General features: G+C 35.3%; 1 long non-coding RNA gene across 7 annotated transcripts in view; it reads right to left on the bottom strand.

Moving 5' to 3' along the window:
* LOC144305386 (uncharacterized) overlaps positions 1-22891 on the bottom strand; it is a 289595-nt gene that overhangs the window by 133177 nt on the left and 133527 nt on the right. For 2 of the 7 annotated variants that reach the window (XR_013372407.1, XR_013372408.1), the window contains one exon: positions 298-411. The exons of the other annotated variants lie outside the window; for them this stretch is intronic. This is a non-coding gene — a long non-coding RNA (uncharacterized LOC144305386). The remainder of the gene's footprint in view (positions 1-297; positions 412-22891) is intronic. 7 annotated transcript variants of the gene reach the window in all.

Here is a 22891-nt window from a genome sequence, read left to right as displayed (position 1 = left end):
GTGGCAAGACAGAAAGCTTTTAGATAATAGCCATTTTATTATAGACAAACAACACGGAAAAACTATGGCTTTACCCACAGCTATGACATCAAATGCTGAGTGGGGAGCCTAGACTTCCACCCTTAACAGTAATGAAGTCCTTTCCCTTTCTCTGTTAGGGCAGTATCAGATAAGGCCTAGTAAAGAATCGGGACTTTTGCCATCACCCACTGGTAATAAGTCCACCTCACCTCTGTGTCAGAGGAGACCATATGGAGAGCCAGAACTCTCACTTGACGCAACTCAAATAAGCAGTACCTGTTCTCCCAAGTGCCAATAGAAACCAAGTGGGGAACCTGTACTTTGACCTCCATTTGGCAATAATAAAGAAGTGCAGTCCTCCTCTCCTCTACCAAAGTGGTGTCCAAAAAGCTAGGCAAAACAGAAAATAGAATAAGGTCCAGAATCTCAAAACCTAATATGAAAATGTACAGAGGATAAAATTAGGTAACTTCAGGAGTTATCAATAGAATCCACCTATTCTGGATAACACAAGAAATGTAAACTGAGAAGAAAATGTGCATACCCTCCTAAACCTGTGGGATAATAACAAAGGATGTAACAGTTGTATCATCAAGATACTCAAGAGAGAGGAAAAAGAGAGCAAGACTGAATAAGTATTGAAAAAATAATTGTGAAAATTTTCCAAATTTGGAGATTGATATCACAGGATGGCAGAAGAGGTCTTTCCAGCCATACCACATAGAAAATCATTGTTTTTTATAACTAACCACAGATGAAAATACCTTTGTGGAACCCTGGGAGTCCAGTGGAGAAGTCCCAGCATTCTACTGGATCAGAAAGTCCAAGATTCATTGAAGAAGGTAAGATTAGTTTTACTTTACCCATGTAGCCCTTCCACTAAGGTGGCACAGCTCAATGCCATGAGAGATCTTGGTTGCAATCACTTCTACAGGGGAAAATGAGGACACAGTGGACACATAGATTTCCCAGCCATGCAGGATGCTACCTAAGAGATCCACTTATTTCTCACCCTCCTCTGATCACTGAAGGGATTGGCTCAGCATAGGTGAAAAATCTGGGGGCAGCTAAGGAAAAAGGAACAGGGGCTTATAGCAACCAGGGTATGGAACTCAAAAAAGGGTCTGCTTCCTGAGGGAGCTCATCACCACTATACTTGCCTTATAAGAAATTCGAAGAGTGGTTCTTTAAAGTGAAATTAAAGGTTGCTACTTAGCAACATAAAAATATATCTCTCACTGTAAAGGTAAGAATTCAGAATATTCTTAAGTTGTAATGGTAGTGCATAAATAATTTTAACTCTATTATAAAACTTAAATGACAAATGTATTAAAAATAACTATATCTATAGTATTTATAACAGATACAAAAAGATATAAATTATGACATGAATAACATGAAATGTGGGAGGGTAAAAGTATGGAGTTTTCATATGTGAATGAAGTTATCAGCTTAAAATAGACTGTTATGACTATGATTTTATAAGCCTCATGAGAAGAACAAAGAAAAATTAGTAGATACACAAAAAATAAGGAGGATAGAATTTCATGTAAAAAATCATAATCACATAGAAGACTGCAAGAGAGGATGCAGGAAAACAGGAACTAAAAAATAGTTAGGAAATAATGAACAAAATGGCAACAGTAAGCTTTACCTATCAGTAATTAATTTAAATGTAAATGGATTAAAATCTCCAATCAAATGATATGGAGTGGCTGAATGGATTTTTTTTAAAAGACCTTTCTATACACCACCTGTAAGAAACTTAATTTAACTATAAGGACATGCATAAACTGAGAATAATGGGGTGGAAAAGATATTACATGGAAATGGTCATTAAAAGAGAATGGGAGTAGCTATACTTATATCAGGCAAAATATATTTTAAGTCAAAACTTGTTATAAGAGACAAAGAGGTCATTATATAATAACAAAGCGATCAATTTCATCAAGAGGATATAATGATTATAAATACATATGTACAAAACATTGGAACACCTATATTTATAAAGCAAATATCAACAGAACTAAAGGGAGAAATAGTGATAAATAAAATAGGGGGCTTTAATACATCACTTTTAAAAATGGATAGAATATTCAGATAGAAAATCAATAAAGAAACAAAGAACTTGAATACAATTATAGACCAAATTAACCTAACAGACAGGTACAGAAGATTTCATTCAACAGCAGCAGGAAACACATTCTTCTCAAGCACACTTGGAACATTCTCTAGGATAGACCATATATTAGGCCAAAAATAGAAGTCTTAACAAATTGAAGAAGATTAAAATCATATCAAGTAATTTTTCTGGACACAATGCAGGAACTAGAAATCAATAATAGGAGAAAATTGAAAAATTCAGAAATGCATGGAAATTAACATACTCCTGAACAATCAATAGGTCAAAAAGAAAATCAAAAAGGAAATAAAAGGGCAGCCCAGGTGGTTCAGCGGTTTAGCGCCACCTTCAGCCCAGGGTGTGATCCTGGAGACCTGGAATGGAGTCCCAGGTCAGGCTCCCTGCATCGAGCCTGCTTCTCCCTCTGCCTATGTCTGTTCCTCTCTCCCTCTCTGTGTGTATGTCTCTCATGAATAAATAAATAAAATCTAAAAAAAAAAAAAAAAAAAAAAAAGGAAATAAAAAACTACCTGAGACAAATAAATATGGAGACACAACATGCCAAAACTTATGGGAGGCAGCAAAAGCAATTCTAAGAGGGAAGTTTATATTGACAAATGTCTACTTTAAGAAAAAAAAAAAAAAAAGATCTTAAATAAAACACCCAACTTTCCAATTTAAGGAACTCAGAAAGGAATAACTCATTACCATTAGCAGAAGGAATGAAATAATATATATTAGAGCTGAAAAAATGAAATAGAGACTAGAAAGATGATATGAAAGATGAAAGAGGGCTTTTGAAAATATAAAGAAAATTTGCAAACCTTTAGCTAGAAAGAACCAGAAAATAAGAGATGACTCAAGGAAATAGAATTGTAAATGAAAGAGAAGACATTACAACTAATACACAGAAATAAAAAGAATCAAAAGAGGGTAACCTAGAAGAAGTGGATAAATTCCTAAGAATACACAACCTAGCAGGATTGAATTGCAAACAAATAGAATATCTGAAAAGAATACTGAATATTGAATCAATAACACAAAATCTCCCATTAAAAAGCCCAGAACCAGATGGCTTCACTGGTGAATTTTACCAAACATTTAAGGAAGGAATTAAACATTTAATGCCAATTCATTTCAAACTCTTCCAAAAAATTGAAGAGGAAGGAATACTTCCAAACTCATTTTATGAGGCTAGTATTACCATGATACCAAAGCCAGACAAGGACACTACAACAAATGAAAACCACAGGCTAATGTTCTTGTTGAACATAAATGTAAAAATCTCAAAAAACTAGCAAAACAAATTCAACAACATATTGAAAGAATCATATGCCATTTTCTAATGGGATTTATCTCTGGAATGCGTTATACTACATTAATAGAATAAAGGAAAATTACCATCTCAATAAATGCAGAAAATAATTTGATGAAATTTAAAATCCCTTTATGGTAAAAACTTTCAAAAAATTAGGTATAGAAAGAATACACCTCAACATAATAAAGGCCATATATGACAATCCTACAGCTAACATTGACTTAATGATGAAAAGTTGAAAGCTTTTCCTCTTCCTCTGAGATCAGAACAAGACAATGGTGCTCACTCTCATCACCTCTTTTCAACATAGTACTAGAAAGCCTAGCCTGAGAAATTAGACAAGAAAAATGAATTAAAAAGTATCCAAATTAGAAAGAAGAAAGTAAAAGTGCATCTATTTGCAGACAACATGACCTTATATATGAAAACCCTAGAGTCAGCCACAAAGCTCTTAGAACTAATAAAGTCAGTAAAGTTGCAAGATATAAAATCAACATACAAAATCAGTTGCATGTGCATACATTAGCAATGAATTATCCAAAAAACAAGTTAAGAAAACAATCACATTTACAATTTTGGTACTACAAAAGAATAACATACTTAGGAATAAATGTAACCAAGGAGGTGAAAGATCTCTACACTAAAAGCTATAAAATATTGATGAAAGAAATTGAAGAAAATGCAAAGAAATGGGAAAATAGCCTTTGTTCATGAGTTGAAAGAATCAATATTATTAAAGTATCCATACTATGCAAAGTAATGTACAGATATCTATCAAAATTACAACAGCATTTTTCACAATAGAAAAAGAATCCTAAAATTCATATATAACTATAAATGACCCCAAATAGCCAAAGCAATCTTAAGCAAAAAAAAAAAAAAAATCAATGCTGAAGCATCATACTTTCTGATTATAAAACATGTTACAAAGCTATAGTAATCAAAACAGTATGGTGCTGATATCAAAACAGACACACTGACCAATGGCACAGAATAAATAATCTGGAAATAGATCCATATATATGTGATCAACTGATCTTCAACAATCTGGTACAGTGATGGTAGAGGTCAAAATTGGTACAGTTATTATAGAAAACAGTATAGAGTTTCTTCAAAAAATTAAAAACAGTATAGAGTTTCTTCAAAAAATTAAAAACCTTATCATTCAATAATCCCATGCTGGGTATGTATCCAAAAGAAACAAAACCGGTATCTCAAGGAGATACCCACCCATGTTTATTGCAGCACTAGTCACAATAGCCAAGATACAAAAACAACCTAAAGTGTTTGTCAATGGATAAATGGATTAAATGAAATAAACCAGATACACAAATACTGCATGATTTCACTTACATGTGGAATCTAAAAAATTTGAACTTCTAAATTTGTGTATTGCAGCCTCAGTAGAAAACTGGCTCTGATGGTCTCCATAAAAAATGTTCTCCTACATCATTTTGCTTCTCTTTTAGTGACTCTGGCCTTGTGAATTTGCCCTTCCTTCTCCAGTAAACCAGACCATGTGCTTATAGAATTCATCCTAAATCCTGTCATTTGACAATGAAAACCCAACAGTACTTGCAAAACAGACTTCCTGGGTGGTGTTGAAATGAAAATCATGAGGAAGAATGTTAAGGTTTTCTTCTGTGTTTGGAAGAAACACAAGAGAACAAGCTTGTTGGAGGCAAACAGTATGCTTATGGACAGAGTGACCTTAGGTTCCCCATATAAACCCAACTTTCTCCACTCCAGACTGCTGGACTGTGTGAGTGTCTGGTTTGTCTAATCTGATTATGAGCCCCCTGGGCAAGAACTTTGTCTGTGTTCTCTACAGCACCTAGCCCTTTGTTGGCACCACCAACTGCCAAAGAACACTCAATCCCTGTTAACTAATAATAAGGTTGACTTCCCAACTCAATATGATGAGGTTTCTGTCATTTTTATGCCAGTGTTCTGATTTGTATTTCATATTTATGTCTGGAGAGCAAGCTTCATGTGTTACTGAATCACCTCTGGACTGATCTTCTTTTCAGGAAATGTAGGCATGAGGCTGTTTTTCAACCACGAGTTTTGGGAATACAAACTGCTGAAATATGCTAGGGTACATGAAGGGGAAATGTTTCAGAAAGAATCACTTTTTTCAGCAGTCATGGGGATCTCTGTGAGCCAAGGATACAACAGACTGGTTAGCAGATGTGACCATAAAACCAGCAGGTCCCTACAATGCAAATATTTCACTTTAGTTTCTCTGTTCCTAAGGAAAATAGTCTGCCTTTTTTGGGGGTGTCTATTGATTTAATATTACTTTGTAATTGTACTTCGTTAATTATACATATAACTTGGTCTAATACTGAATCAAAAATTAAGTTTTCCTTCATGTTATATGTGTTACCATATTGATTTTTTATAGGCAGAAATCACAGATTACATATGGAATGTTACAACACAAACATAACAAAGGAATTAGGTACTAGGAACTTAAGTAAATCAGTCTTTAGAAACTTCACAGAAGTTTCATGTTATTCTACCTAGAAGTTGGGCAGTGGTCAACATTTTATATAGTTGTACATACTAGAGGATTCAAATACCTTTATTGCCTTTGTTTTTGTCTTTGCTATCACTTTCAACTTCCCTAAGAACTGCTCAATGACAGTCTGTCTTGCAGCCTCTTCAGCTTTAACTCACTATTACACTGGAGCCTTAGTGGTATGTGTGTGTGTCAGGGGAGATCTCAGTCTTTTAGTGGGCCTGTGTCACCGGGCTGTAATTTTCACCAATATTTCTTAGCTTTACTCCCCCTCTTTGGTGAACCGAGATGGCACCAGAGTATTATGTATGGCCGTCTCCTAGGTGGAATAAGGCTCTGGTAAAGTCTTGAACCCTGAAGAATGGATGGGACTTTGTTATGGTTTTTAAATTTTACTTTTCCCCTCCCCCTGCCAGAGGTACAGGAGATCTTTCCTGGCTCTTCACCAGGAAGATGGTGGGGTTCTGGAGGCAAATGCCATTAAAGTGCAGGGTTCCCCCTCAGAATGGATGCCCCAGGAGTTTCTCATTCTCATCCGAGTCCACACTCAGCATCTGAAAATTCATTATAAAAATTACCATTTAACTCTTGCTATAAGTTTATGGCTCCCATGACTTCTGCTCCAGGTGGGCAGACCATTTTTGTAACTCTCTGAATTTGCATGGTTTTGAGGTAGCAGCTTGACCTGAGATCTTAGTTTGTTGCTATGTTCAAGAAAGATCACTGGTTTTCAGTATGTTCAGTTTTTTTCTTATGAAAAGAGGAGTGACAACTTCTAAGCTCTTCATATATTATTGAAGATGAGCCATTACACAATTTTTCACAGGTGAAAACAAATGTGATAAGGGAGTTGATATACTGCTACAAATAACTGGGCTAAAAATTATTTTTAATTATCTTCGAAGTTTATTTATAATAAGCAAGTTAAGGGAATAGGACAATTGAGATGGTTAACAGAGCCTAGCAGGGTTTCCACGAGCCTAATTTGGAATAACTAGAGCAGTATAACAAATAATGAGTGGAATAAATTATAATACATTGGGAAAAAAAGGAGTCCATCAGTTCATAATTATACCCAAAAATAATTATTTCAGGTGTTGGGGAGGTAGAGAATGCAAAGTTCTTCTTTACAGAAAATGACAATGAACAAATGCAGAGGAAATTATAAAATTGGAAAATCACCATCTTTCTGGCACCAGAGTAATGACTAATCCAAGCAATATGCATTAATGGATACCAAAACCATTGAGGGAAGGATTACTGGAGAAAAAAAATTATTCAATATTCATACAGTCTCAAAATATCACCTTGCAGAGTACTCATTAATCACAAAAGTGTACCTGTACAATGAAGAAACACAACAGACACTACTTTGCCAAATAATCAAACTTAATTTCCAAACTTGGATACACTGATATCATGTACTTCCTTATATGATGCTCTGTGAAGGACACATCACAACTGTTGTAGTCCTGCCCAAAATACTCTACCTGAATCTACTTAGGAGAAAATAGTCATTTTTAAGGATATTGTGCAAAACAATGATCTGGTCTCTTTAAAAAAATGTTAATGCCATAAGAATAAAATAACTGGGGATTGTTTTAGATTAAAGGAGGATAAAGACACTTGATAACTAAATGCAATGCATGATTCTTCTTCATTGGATCCTGGAAGGAGGTATATGAGTAATTATAAAGAATTTCATTGGAAAACTTCGGAAATTTGAATATGAACAGTGTTTATTTGATAAAAGTTTCATCTCAATGTTAAATTTTCTTATGGTGATTGTATTGCAGTTTATGGGAGAAGGTCCCAAATTTTAGGAGAGAAATGCTGAAGTACTGGACTAAGTGTCACAATGTCTACAATTAAACTCCCAGAGTCCTCTTTGAAACTTTTCTGTAGGCTTGATATTTTTTAAAATAGAAAAATGAAAAAGTAAATAAGATGAATTGACAGTAGTAATAATCAGTTTAAAATCAAATGCCTTATCTTTGGGGGTGTTAGACATCACACTGGAAATTCTTTCAACATGCTATGTGTGAATTAATTTTTTGCAAGTGAAATAGAGTAAAATAATTGGCCAAATATACAGTTACAGTAAAATAGTTATAGAAATCAGCCAAATACACAGAAACAAAGAATACAGCAGACAGCCCAAAAACTCTTGAAGCCTCTTACAAAAGACATAGAATTTTATAAGGGTTTTGCCAATAGTCCCAGAAAATTAAAAGTAAAATTTTGGATGCAATAACCTCACAACTATTCTTTGTATTATTGAATATGCATAAAAATATCAATAAAAAGATTATATCCAAATATAAATAATTGCAATAGAATGCCCTCCTACCTGAACAAAGAGCTTTCACAAACCTATTTTCTTCAAATGCTGTCATTGCACTGTGCTGGTTACTTTGACAACATGTGAAATAATGAGAATGTACACTTAGTCTTGGCTCTGACGCCTTCCCTAAATAGGGCACTTTTAAAGACACATTCTCTCCTGCAAGTGATGGTAAAGTGATTAAAATGATGGCAAAATCCAACATAAAGGTCAGACTGAGTATTGCCAAGTGCTAGAAACTTTCGTAAAGTGTCTGAGTAATGTTTTTATCCTTCCACATCACCGCCTGTACTTGTGGTGCATGCCAAGGCCGCAGGGAAAGGTTAGTCAGTGTGTTCAGACACAGGACAGAAGAGTAATAAGTGAAGGAGGATTAACTATCTTATCTATCTGGGGTAAAGCACTGGATGCTCTAGAAAAAGAAAAACCCTTCTGTGTTAAGGCATGTTTTAGAAATAGCTCCATTCCAATTAGTGCAATTTATAAACTCTCTTTGCCCTGAGGATTTTCAGGGGCTTGATTAAAAATTAAAGAAAAAAAACCACCTTACTTTATAGGCAGCGAAAGGCACAATTAGGACTGCCATGTAGACATCCTTACAGGATATAACAATTAACTCACCCGATGATGAAGTCTTGCCCTCTTCCCTGCCAAATTCCAAGAACAAGTGGTCTGTTTTTAAAGGACTATGTCACAGCTAGAGAAAGGGACAATGGATTTCAAGGGGAATTAGGGACACAGAGGGAAAAATTGCAGAGGGTGAAGAGCCCCTGTCCTTCCAAAGCCTGCTTTTCCTTACATCCTCTTTGATGCTGGGAATTAGGTGGTGACTGAGAGGCCAGGAAATGGAGAAACTTGGACAGGCATTCAGTCCCTTGCCTCTCTAAGACTCGCATTCTCCTTCCAACTTCCATTTTCTCTTTTTGGAGCAGAGGTAGGATATTTGCATCTTAGAATCTGTTGGGGGAGAACAGAAGGGAGAGCCTGAGACTAGCTAGAGGAAGTGCTAAAGTCCCAGGAATTTTCCTTCAATTCCTGCCCCAGCTAGAGAGGTCTGCTGCTCTGGGCTGAGTTCAGAGCCCGGAGACCAAACAGCATCAAGTTACCCAGACATTTCTCTGAGAGGAGTTCCTTTGTCTCAAGACACCCGGATATATAGCAAGAGTCTTGGAGTCAGATGGCTTCAGGTTTAAACCCTGGTTGTACTGCTATTTTTTGTTTGAACTTAGAGTCATTTAGTGAAGAGTTTCAGGATCTTCTGCTAAAAACAACAACAACAAAAAAAAAAAAACAAAACCAACAAAACCAGGGTGGGCGATATTATTCACGATAATTAGGCTGGTATGAGAATCAAATGAGATGGAGAATTAAGGGTTCAGCGCTACATCTGACAGTTGTAAGGGCTCAGGGGATGACGGCTGCCCATGCCCTTCAGCAGCCAAAGATCAGGGATTAGTGTCATTCTTTCGAATCTCCTCAGAGCAATGATGTGGAATATGAAAGCTGTGACATCCAGTCTATTCTGGCTCCTATATTGTTAACCTAGGCACGCCATGCACTAGACAGGATTCCAAAGTAGACAATATTTGTCTTTAATGTTCTTGTCCTGCTCCTTCCAAAAATAGCTTTTATATCCAGGATTCCTTTCTCCACATTTTCTTTTTGATATTGAGGTTTCATGTGGCATGTCCTACCATCCTCTCTGGACCTTCACTCTTTTGGCAAATGTGTCTTCTACTTTCCTTAGGTTCTCTGTGATAATACCAGCCACTACTCCTATAAATTAATCAGTGCTCTGAGGCTATGTTCTGTTCTCTTTCCTTATTGCATTGACAAAATCTTTGAGTGACAAAGGATCACAGACTTGATATCCAGAAAGTGAGAGGAATCATTTTGGTGTCTTGAAATTTTATTGTGCCAAGTATTTTCAAAATAAAAACAACTTGGTAATATTTTTATTATTTGAAATATCGAATGCTCTTAAATATGGTATATCTTTGGAAAAAATATAATAAAATTCTTTTGACTTTAAAATAACAAAGAGAATACAGTAACTCTAGATTAAAAATAGAAAATATGAACTTTGACTCATGGAACTTTTATATTAATCACTTCCCTACCACCCATTCATTTTCCCTAGTTGTAAATGATAATATGATAGTTAATTTTATACTTATTCTTTGAAGCCCTCTGATAAAAAAAAAAAAGTTCTTTGTGTAAGCAGATTATCAGTCCTTGTCAAGAAATATGGTTGCTTTATAGCTTTCTGAAAATGTGTTTCAGTCCTACATGTCTGGGCACACAGTTCGGAAAATTCAAATTAAATTTCCCATTTTTTAGTTCATTACAGAGTCCATGCTAACTGCCTTAGGAAAACTGATTTTTTTTTTTATCGTGGTTGTCACTTTCTTAAGGTATGAATTTCTCCACTAAAATCCATTTGTTTTCTAAAACTGTAGGTTTTATAATTAGCGAGATGACAGCATTTCTCTTATGTAGAGCTCCCTGGTCACCATGAGGCAAACTAAGTGGTATCTGAAAGCCTTGCTATGCCTTTTCTTCACCAATTTATATTTCTATCTACCACCTTTTTCTGATATAGTTACTATGTCAAACACCAGGGATAAGTCAGTTTCATGATAATATCCTCCCTTCACTCCGCATCAAGATATCCAAGTCCTTCATCTCCGTAAGATTATTCAACCTTAGAACCTATTGCTTTCTCTTGTTATCTATAATGGACCATAATCTTCTGGGTACCAAAGTTAAAACAAACAATAAAGGTTCTAATACTTATTACCCCTCATATCCTCCAACAACAATGAATAAATGCACATACATCTTTCCAATTTCCAATTTCTTTGTCTGTTTTGCTTTTTAATGATTTACTAAGGTTCCCTCAAAGGTTATTTGCCATCGAGGTGCCTTTGAAAGTACAATGAAATGTCTATCATCAGGCCAGCATATAAACTCTCTCCACAGATCTTATAAAGCCCATGACTTTCATCATTTATCCTGAATTTCCTCTTTAGACTGTGTATTAATGCAAAGAGGGAAAAAGTGGAGCCTATTTTTTTCTTTCCCAGCCTATACACATACTCAAAGTTTTCAAAGCAAGATGTCATGCTAGAAATAAAATAAACACAGGAAACTTTACTCTTGGCAATACTTTTCAGAGGCAAAGACTAAATTAATAGTAGCAAAGGTGGAAAGAGCATGCCAAATATTTTTACATTTGTTGGCAAGTCTAACTAAAAAGATGGTCCCATGGTGAGCTTTGCCATATTGAGATTCTGGGAGAAATCTGCATGGAGAACATTCCTGGGGCTGGCACTCCTGGAGAGGGCTCCCTTAAATTCTTCACAGCTGGACTCCAGAGACAAGCAGCTGCTCTGTGTGCCAAGGACATGGAAGGAGAGGGAACTATCAAGCTGATTTCTGAGGAAGCTGGCTCCCAACCCAAATATGAAAATTACAGCAAAAACCCTGATTATTTGTCACTTTTTCCCTGCAATTTTGATTCAGTAACCGTATTCCTCTGAAGAGAGATCTTCAAAAAATTATTGCCAATCATATTTTACTCAATCTCTACTCATTAATTTGCTTAAATTTCCTAAACTAATGATATTTCAGTTCAAGTTATGCTGATATCACATAGAAATTCAATAGCACTAAGAACACTAATCAATTCTGAAACCTTGGTCCTTTAGGATGTGAATGACTAACCCCTTTCTTTAATCCTTTCAGCTTGAAGATGAGGACCTGCTGTTTTCAGGGGAGATTTTCCTTTCTAACGAATACTTGCATTACTTCTAAATAAATAATTTGCCTTCTGTGTCTCCAAATCCCTTTAATTATTGTTCTACAAAAATGTATAACATGGTTATTATATATCTATCTCCCATGACTTTTTTTACTTTCTAAATTCCTTAAGAATAGTGAGCATGTTTCTTACTATGGGCCCCAAGTCTCCGTGAACACATCAAACTTTTTGTAAGTAAGTTTACACTAAGGTCCATTGGCTGTTTAACAGTTATCTGTGAGAAAGACAAACTGCTTTTTTTTTCTCACTGAATTATAAAAGACTTTAATTATTCTAATAAAAAATGTTATCTTTAGTTATTAGGAATTTTAGCATTTGTAATATAAAAGTTTATTAAAGACCACATCTTGATTTTAGTATAAGAATTAGTCGGGGTTGTTTTCCTACGATCTGATATTTTTATATCTATATGCTGCTTTTGGTTTTAGCATATGATTGCTCTCACCTTAATGCTTCCTCATCTGTGTTGACTACTAACATAAATTTCTACAAGATGATCCACATATTGTCTATCAGCTACATGGAAATACTATGTAGAATGGTAAAGTTCCTGGGCATCACTCTAATATAAACTCTAATTGATGTTTAATGATGACAGAAAAACATAAACATCCTTTACAGTGTGCCATGCTCTACTGAATTCAAGGGATTCCAATATGGCTAAAGAAAGGGAGGAGCTGAGCTTCCATGTGCATGCTTTCCAACAACACTGTTATTGTACTGCCTGTCAGCATCAGGAGCTACCATTCTGACACCTTCTCAGTAGAATTCAGCTACAAACCCAATAAAAATCCTAGCTAAGTAGGTCAGACTGCCGAGAGCCCTGGCACTGACTTTATTTCTGACTGGGCAAGGACTCTCTGCCATGGAAGAATGACAACGACATAATAAATCTAACTTGTTGCTTATAAAGAAGTGATTTAATGAGAAATTTAGAGAATTTCTCTGATAATATCAAACAATTATTTTAAATTAAATCCTACAACTCTATTCTCTGTCTCTCTCTCACACACACACATTCTTTAATATTACTGAAGGATGTACACATTCTTGATATAGATTAAAAATATTTAGTTTCATTAGCACAGTGTCCACTATTTTTTGATGAGAACAAAACCTAACATCTTAAACCTTATTTACATAAGAGAAGAAAGAAAGAAAGAAAGAAAGAAAGAAAGAAAGAAAGAAAGAAAGAAAGAAAGAATCAGTCTGATAGAAAATCCCCATCTGTATATTCCACCAATATCTCAAATTTAATTTACTATCTTTCTGCCCATATCAATTGTCAAGTTGCCACATGTAAACTTTCAGAAATGTCCCTCTTTCCATACAGCCAAATCCTATGACTTTCACTTGGAAGCTATACTTTGATTCTATTATCTCATTTCCATGCATAGCCCCATTTTTCTCTCAATAAACTGGTCATCCCATTTCCAATATCCTTATTGCCAATATTTTTCATCCTGCCAGTGAAGTTTTGTTCCTAGAGCACAAAAGCATTCAATAGTTTCCCTCTATATGCAAAATAGATTTTTTTTATTTTAACATGAAATTAAAGGCTGTCTTATGATTAACTTCAGCTTGACTCCTTATTTTAAGAGATCCAATATTATAATGTGATTAAGAATACAGCTTTTAAGTTTTAAAAGCTCTGGTTTTAAATTCCGACATTTTCTAGCTAAATGACCTTGGAAATAGTTTTAACCTTTTTGTCTTAGTTTCTTTACATATAAAATGGAAAGAAGAATACATATCTTATATATTTGTAAGAATTAAATAGGCACATGTGAACATACATAATGAATACTCAATATATGGTAATCATTATTGGTTTTCTTTTTCAAATTTATCTATTACTACATTCATCCTTACCACAAAGCTATCATATACCTTAGGTGGCAAACAGATTTCATTACCAAAAAGGTCAAGAAGTTGTTGTTCCTTGAGCCCTTTGGGTTTTGTTGTTGTTTTAAGATGTTAGGGGATTTTTTTAAGATTATTTTTATCTATCTGAGAGAGCAATTGAGCACAGAGGGAGAGGGAAAAGCAGACTCCGCACTGAGCAGAGAGCCTGATGCAGGGCTTGATCTCAGGACCTTGAGATCATGATTGGAGCCAAAGGCAGATACTTCACCAACTGAGCCACCCAGGAACTTCTCTTGAGCCCTATGTTAAGAAGGACTCACGCAAAGCAGGCTCAGCAGAAAAGAATTTTGAAATAGATTAGCCATGGCTGCCACTAGGCACAGGAAAAAGAAAATGTCAGTAACATGGATACTATATGCTGTAGTCTATCTCCTATCTTTATAAGTTTATCCTTATTTGTATCCTCTGACTAGAATGTTTGGTGATTACCTCTTTTTCTCCTTCTACCTGTCAGAATCTGACACATAATTTAAGACAAATCAAATGCAGCCCTCATCATTAGCCTGCCCTTCCTGTGTATTGCCAGCTGCATTTGTGTCTCTGTTATAGCTCTTATAGAAGCCTGAGTTGAATTATAATTCATGTGTACCTCTTAGGTTTCCACATCTTGAAGGTAAAGACCATCATTCGTTTACCACTGCTTGTCCTACAGTACCTGGGGCAATGTTTGCAATAGGCCACCAGCAGCAATAACCAAAATTTATGGAGCCTTAACTATGTGCCAGGCATTGCTGTAAGCACTTTTTACATATGTTAACTCATTTAATTCTCACAGTAACTCGGGGCAGTTACATTATCCTCATTTGCAGAAGAGGAGAATGAAGCATAGATAGTGAAATAACTTGTCTAAGGTGGCAAAACTAGTAGTAAGTAGCTAAGGGGCTATGTTTGTTCAAATTTGATATCATCTCTACTACATGTATGATTCAGTTCAATTTGTTAATAGAATTCCTAGTACTTTATTTCATGTTGACATTTTCTCCTTAAAATAAACAAAAATTTTTAAATCTCTAAAATATTTCACGCACATAAAGTTTAACGTTGAAAATTTCCGCTGTGAGATCATTGGAACCTGGCCAGAGAGAAGCAACCACTCTAAGAAGAGAAATGGTGTTGACATGTGCCAAATTAAGCCAGATGAAACCAGAAATGTTTTAATCCTTCTGTCAAGCATGCATATCCACATATGGGAACCCGAGGGGAGGAAGGGTGTCATATTTAACTTGGACTTTGCAACAACTCTCCTAATATGGATATTTTCTTCTACTTATCATGAGCCAAGTCTCCACAGGAGATCATGCCTTTGCACTTTCCCCAACAACTGAATAACCAAAGAAGTAGGTCTAGGTGGGACACTTGCCACTTTCCTCTGGTTCCCTTGAGCCAACTCTGATGGTCTACTGAAGAGCTACATAAAAACAGCCAAGGATATTCCAGAATAAAGGACAGATGTGAGATTAGGGACTTGCTTTGGTAAAGGAAATCCACCAGAGCTCTCTTTATGCTACCCAGCCAACTAGCTGTTTTTACATAGAATGCTGATGTGAGCCTTCAAGGGAATCTTAGATAAAGCAGACTGGAGAGCTTGCTGGTGGATCGGCTGAATGTTTAATATCACAACCACAAAACATCTTGATAACAGTTGCATTTCCCCATGATGTATATGCATCCTCCAACTCAATTTACACTTTTTATTTAATAAATGTCAATGTTTCACTTTTTCAAATGTCCTCCTTTTGAAAGGCACCCGTATTCCTAAGGATCCAACTAAAATAATCATGAACCTCCAAAAAGTAACCAAACACAAACTTGTTTAAATGAGTGCCTATCCATATACATAGAGTCATACACATTTTTCCTACACTCTATATAAAAATCAGTCACCCTTTAAGGTCTCCGTGCAGTGATCTTGGAGCAGCACTGACCTGCTTCTAGTGAGCCTCACACTCTTTCTTCCAGTTACACATTTTTTTCTTTGACCTATTACAGAAGTGTTGGATGTCTTTGCCTTCTATAGTGCACTGACTCAGTAGGAAACAACTGCATAAGCTAAAATGAATTTGGCCTGATTTGGGAAGTGCTAGCATGGTTTTTCCACCTAAAAAGTAATTTATAACTAGACTTCTGATTTGCTGTCTACTCCCAGTACTATCTCTGATCTAACTTTCTTTCCATCTCAGCATGTTTTCAAGAAGCATTTGGAAAAAAAAAAAAGTATGATTTTTTTTAAACAGGAACTGTGAAGAATTTTTACAATTGGAATGCTCTCTGTTCTTGATGTCTAGAGTTTCACATTTCCAGTCACTATTCAAATTTCTATCTTGTAGGCAACAATAACTATATTTTCAGGTTCACTTTTTATAAGTGAAATGAATTCATTGACGAATAAGGAGCAAAACCAAGAATTACAAGATTTATACAGTATTTCCCCTTATTTGTCATATTTTGTTTAATCTTCACTGTGCCAAGTATATAGTAGATACTTATACTCTAAGTATAAGTATATAAGTATATAGTGGAAATAGAAGAAAGGGAGGTATGTATTTTATTTCAGTACAATTTAGGTAGTTATTTTAAATATATTTATTTCTAATATATGTGGCTATTATTAATCATGATTGATTCATTCAGTTGATAATATGGCTGAAATGACACTTCAAAGAATGTATAGTTTGGTTTATATTGCTTGCATAGATATGAATATTTTAGGCAGTTTTATGGCAAAAGGTGGTAATGGTCTTTTACAGTGCTTTTCCCAAATTACTTCCAGGAAGCACCTAGTAAGCTTGCACTTCTCTGCTCCTTTAGAGATAGGTGGGGTCACAAAACCCATTTGGCCAATGGAATGTGAACAGAAGTGGAATATATTAATTCTATTGAGGCTAAAAGGACTAGTATCTGATTTATCATGCTCTCTTTTTCCATTTTCTTTAATAATTGACCATGTTCCAGATAATGTCTGCTCCATCAGCTTGTGTCTAAGACTAAAGACAAGGCAGATCAGAGCCCAACTCAATCTGCTACAAATATAAAGGATGTCTTATTCTGTAGCAAAAGCTAACTCATCCTGACTGATACTGGGTTATCATGAAAATGAAATAAAATGTGTTCCTAGAATATAGGATTGATCAATAGTGCTAAATGTTGGACCATAGTTAACCACTGTAAGAGCTAATGTCCACTGTATTAGGCTACAGGAAAGCCATGTTTAAACTTGTTTTTCATTTCAATGAGAATAGTGTCTATAGAGTGATACATATGAGGCCATACTGCAATAGGTTTAGGTGTAAGTGAAAGGTGAGGAAGTGGACAGAGCCATTGCAGAAAACTCAAAAAGGTTTTTTTGTGAAGGTAAGGAGTAAGTTCGAAATTAGAAATGTGAAATTCAGAAAGGTGGTTTTTCTTCAAGACAGAGGTTTAACTCATGTTAAAATGTTGACAAGATAGGACAATGGAAAGTAAAAGGAGAAAGAAGAAATAATAAAAAGAGCAGGACCCTGAGAAAGTAGTAAAAGATGAAATCCAGGACTTAGGCAGAGGCATTATTTTTTTACTTTTTCACCATAGTAAGAAAGGAGGCAAAAGTTTGGTGTGAGGAAAGTGGAAGAAGTAGAAACTTGATGGCTCAAAAGTCCAAAGTGATGCTATCTACTAAGCATAAATGAGGAGATGGCAGGGGCACCTGAATGGCTCAGTTGGTTAAGTGACCAACACTTGGCTTTGGCTCAGGTCATGATCTTAGGGTTATGAGATCCCCACTATATGCTCTATGTATAGTGCAAAGTCTGCTGGAGATCCTCTATCTCCCCCAAACCCCATCCCGCAACATGTGCCCTCTCTCTAAATAAATAAATAAAATCTTTTTAAAGACTAAAGTAATTAAATGAGGAGATGGCAAGTCTACAAGTTTGAGGAGAAAAGGACACATTAGTGATTGTACCAGTGAAATATGGAAATTCTATTATTAGGACTGAGCATGCAACCATTTTTCAATTAAAAAAATCAAAGAACAAAGACAAGAATATGATGCTCAGGTCAAAATCAAGACTCATGTCTGGATATTCAGGACAATGTGAAAATATTAGAATGAGCTGGCTACATTAAAATAGCCTAGTCTTAAATTTATATATTCTTTTCCCAAATATTTCTATTATTTTATCATCAGAGTTATAAGGTATTACATTAGATTTCCAGTTTCAAGGTGTAGAAACCATTCCATTCTCTTTCACTGAAAGTCACAAGAAAACGAAAGTTAAAGAAATAGAAATAGAAGCTTCTTGTTTAACCAAACTCAAATATATCTACAATCCTAAATTATGATATTTTAAAGAAAGAAAAGAGAGGAACTATGAAAATCTTAGCAGAGAGAGAAAGGCCAAATTCAAATACCTGGTATAGTGGAGGAAGTGGATTTAACTGATAAAAAGTGAACCAAACCACCTCTGAGGATTTTAGGAAGGCTCAACAATTAGGAGCATAGGAAAGAGCAAGAAGTGGAGATTAGGTAGGAGGCAGAAAACAGGAATCTGAAAGCCTGTATACAGAGTTGTTAGGCCCTAGGTGTCTACTCTACTCTGTAGCATCAGATGACTGCCTCCCTTCTTCAATTCCAGGAGCCTGAAGGAATTTGTTTCAGAGAAACTGAGTTAGCGAGACTTGAGACTGAAACACCAAGCACGGAGGAGGGCAAGCATGAGATTCCAGACTGAAGATAAAGACATTAAGTGTAAGTCTGAATTTTAAGTAGTTAGATCCCAGCCTCTTTGTCAAACCTGCCTCCTGATCATTAGCAGCGAGGCTAACAATCCCCAGGCATAAGGTTAGAGGAGCTAGAAAACTGATATACACACACTGACATCTGTTGCATCTGAGATGGGAATATCAATTGTTCATCCAGTTATTAAAGGAAGCTCACTACTTGGCATGCCACACCCATGGCACACAGAACTCTAGTCAGCGTTGAGTTTCATAGTCTTGTAGAGAGCAAAGATCAACACATATTCAAAGCCTCCAATATAGAAAAGAGAGACCAAAGCAAACCAAGCAAATCTAATAAAAGAAACAGAAAACAGAGATAATGCAGAGAGATATTTAAATAAATTAATATTTAATAGCTTCAGATAGTTAAGATGTTGTTGTAATCATGAAATAAAAACATATGTTACAAAAAAGAGAAAAAGGAAAACAAGAACTCTCAAATTAAAATCAAATAGCTGAAACTTAAAGGGAAAAAAAAGGTAAAATATGTAGCAAAATAAGGCAAGAGGATTATCCAGAAAGTAGGATTAAAATTCAAAGAAGAGGAATATTAGAGTAAAAATGGTGTAAAAATTACAGGGTCAGCATCTAATAGTAATTAAAGAGAAAATAATGAATAAATTATCAAATACAACTGAAAGACATAAAAGTACAGATAAATAATTTGAGTATGCTCAGACCAATGCATGTGGAAACAACCATACTTAAAGAAATAAAAACTAAAAAAAGTGGAAAATTCCAGTGTGTGTAGTACACCATTAAGGTCTAGTTTAGAAAGTGTTAGTTGAGTTTATACTAATAGAAATTCTATTGTTCCCAATAAAACCTTTTTAAACTGAGATAATTTTCTTTACTGATTCCCTAATCTATCCTAATGGTTCAAAATCTCTAGTTCTTATTCCATAATAAGGAGTTGATTATATAAAACCTTCCAGACAATACTGGTCTCCCTGTCCAAAGTGCTGAATCTCACTCAAAACAAACATTAAAATCTATTCTACTTATTTGGGTCTGGCATCCATAACCCACTTTAGCACAAATTAGTTGTCAAATTTGAAAACATCCTAATTCCATGGTCACATATGCAGTTTGGAAAGTTCTTACAAATCCTAAGCTTGTATTTTGACTTCTGATGTGACTTACTTTTTAAAAACTTATTTCTTGAGAATATCTGAATCTTTTCTCCAATCAGATGGATGGTATATTCAGATTATGTACATTCAGTTAATTCCTCTTACATTTTCTTTTGAATAACATGCAAAAAGAACTAGCTCTCCATTTTTTCTTATTTAGAAAAATGGGATTTTCATTAAAATCTTCAATAACAGAGACCCACTATCACTTATTGAAAATATCTTCCTTCATCATGTTTCTAAAATTATACTACCTAGTAGTGCATTTGTAATATACAAAACTTTACATCAAGCTTTGTCTATCTTAAATTTAGCTATTTTCATTTGCTTTCTATTGGTGTCAGGTGAACACAAAAACCCTACCCACCAAAGAAAGTGGGAGAAAAGATATTCTTCATCTGATATTCATTTGAGGGCCTTCTAGGATATTTAACATAGAGATTTTTTAAAAGATTTTATTTATTTATTCATGAGAGACACGAGAGAGGCAGGGACATAGGCAGGGGGAGAAGCAGGCTCCCCGCGGGGAGCCCTATGTGGGACTCGATTCCAGGACCCGAGGATCACGACCAGAGCCGAAGGCAGACGCTCAACCACTGAGCCAACCAGGCATCCTAACATAGAGATTTAGTAAAATTTCTTCCCTCCGATATTTCCTTCTTAGAATTGTCTCTGAGTTTTAACACCTGTGTGTGTCTAGGCTAAAAATGCATCTGTTAACATCATAAGGTGATTGCCTACCATAAAATCATGGTTATACATATTGCCTCCTGATTCTCAGTGACTAATAATGAAATAACTTAGACTTTTTCTTTGATACTAATTAATTTGAGAGCAGTTTCTAGAACATTGCAAATACCTAAATATCTGTTCCCCTTCTAAAGGAATCTATTAAAATTAAAACTATAAGATTTGAAAATAAGGAAACAGATCTACCCTGTACTAAGATTTCAATTTATTCTTGTGTAAGGAATGACTTAAAGAAAACATTGAATGAGTAGGTAAGTTATTGAAAGGCATAGTTTATTTTCTGACAGCTCTACAGAATTTGGAGGTGATGGATCTTTCACCAAATATTCAATGTGGAAAAAAGAGGAAGCAAAAATGGTTGAAATAAGCGATGATTAATAAATGTGACCCAAATAGCCACAGCTTCACCAGTTGTGGGTGTAAATTATGTGTCTTTTACATAAATACCAAGCACTACATGTTTCTTAGTAGATCCCAAAGTTTGCAAGAATGACTTCAACCTCATCCCCTTATAGGCTGCCTGAAATTTCATTTGGTTTCCATTTTCTTCTACTGTGGTCTCCTCATCCAGCAGCCTCAAAACTGAGTCTTCTTTTTGATCCCTCTCTCCATCAGTGATTCATAGCAATCTGCTGTTGGGGCTATATAAATCCCAAGCATATCAAAGTTGTCCTGTGATCTGTGACAGAGTAGTCAGGATACGTGTAAGGGAAGCCGTAAAGAAAAAACACTATTTCTTCAAGAAAAATGTTGCATTTTTTGTCTTCATAGCTTCCGAAGAAGATGATGTTATCTGGGCCTTACAACAATTTTTACCTGAAACTTTTATGCGATCAAGAACACTTTATCAGGGCTGAGGATAGGGTAGGAATAAAATTTATCTTTATCTCTTGTATCCCTTTCTATATCCACATTTTCCTTTTTAGGCATTCCGATATATACACACACGAATTCTATGTCAGCAAAATCTACAAAGGTCCTTATGTATATCATATTCATGCAAATATCTTAGGAATTGACAGACCGAATGTTTCTACAAACAGTATTCAGTATGGATCTAGCTAAGAGGCTTTGAGATATACAAAAAGAGAACAAGGTGTATAGAATCTATATGTGGTATTATGGGCTGATTGAGTCCTTCCAAAATTTATATGTTGAAATTCTAACCCTTAGTACCTCAGAATGTGACTGTACTGGGAAATAGATCATTAAGAGGTAATTAAGTTAAATTAGGCCATCAGAACAGGCTCTATTCCAATATGACTTGTGTATTTATAAGCAGAGAAAATTAAGACACAGATATGTACAAAAGACATTGGTAGAAAATCCCCATCGAGAAGCCAAGGAGGGAGGCTTCAAAAGAAACCAACTCTGCTAATACCTTGATCTCCAACTTTTAGCCTCCATAACAGTAATTTCCAATCTTTAAGCCACCCAATCTGTAGTTCTTTGTTATGGTATCCCTAGCAATCTAATATATGTGGCATAAAATTTAAAGCAGCAGAAAAAATAAGATGATACAATGTCTGATACCTGGTAGATAGATATATGTTATTAGGAAGGGAGGAAAGTAAAAGTTTGATTCATTTCTTAAGAATTTGCTTCAGTACCCAAAGATCTCAGTTTTAAAGATTATAAGTAAACAAAAACTCATAGAGCTAGAAGACATAAGACTTTTTTTTTTTTTTTTTCAGTTAAGGTAATGGAGGCTCAGAGAGGTGAAGTTCCAAGTTCAGTTAAAGGAGGCTGCACCCAATTTTGGGAATGGAGCATAGTTAAAAAACTCAGAGGGAAGTGCCAGGAGTATGGCAATTAGGAAGGTGGAACACCCCAAACATGTTGTCCTCATAGCAGAATAGCCTAACAGAGAGTAGCCCTCTTTCTTTGAACACCACAATTTTGCCAACCAAATCTAACGCTTTTTCCTATTAGTTCCTCTCTCTATTGACTTTTTCTTCATTCCAAACTTAAAAAGAGATACATTTTTATGAATGATATATTTCTGAAAAGAGAACACTAACATGGGATAACTGAGTTGCTGAACCTGTGGCAACCTAAGTTACCCACTTTGATTTGTACCCATCCTTAATGTCAGAGTTCACACTAAGATGGTGACCTGGTAGGGGCTGTCTTTAGGAAATGCTAAAGCAAAAGTAAGTGAAGATTCTCCTC

Source organism: Canis aureus, chromosome 35, assembly GCF_053574225.1.
Source record: "Canis aureus isolate CA01 chromosome 35, VMU_Caureus_v.1.0, whole genome shotgun sequence".
NCBI classification, from domain to species: domain Eukaryota; kingdom Metazoa; phylum Chordata; class Mammalia; order Carnivora; family Canidae; genus Canis; species Canis aureus.
This window is presented reverse-complemented; position numbering and strand designations above follow the sequence as displayed.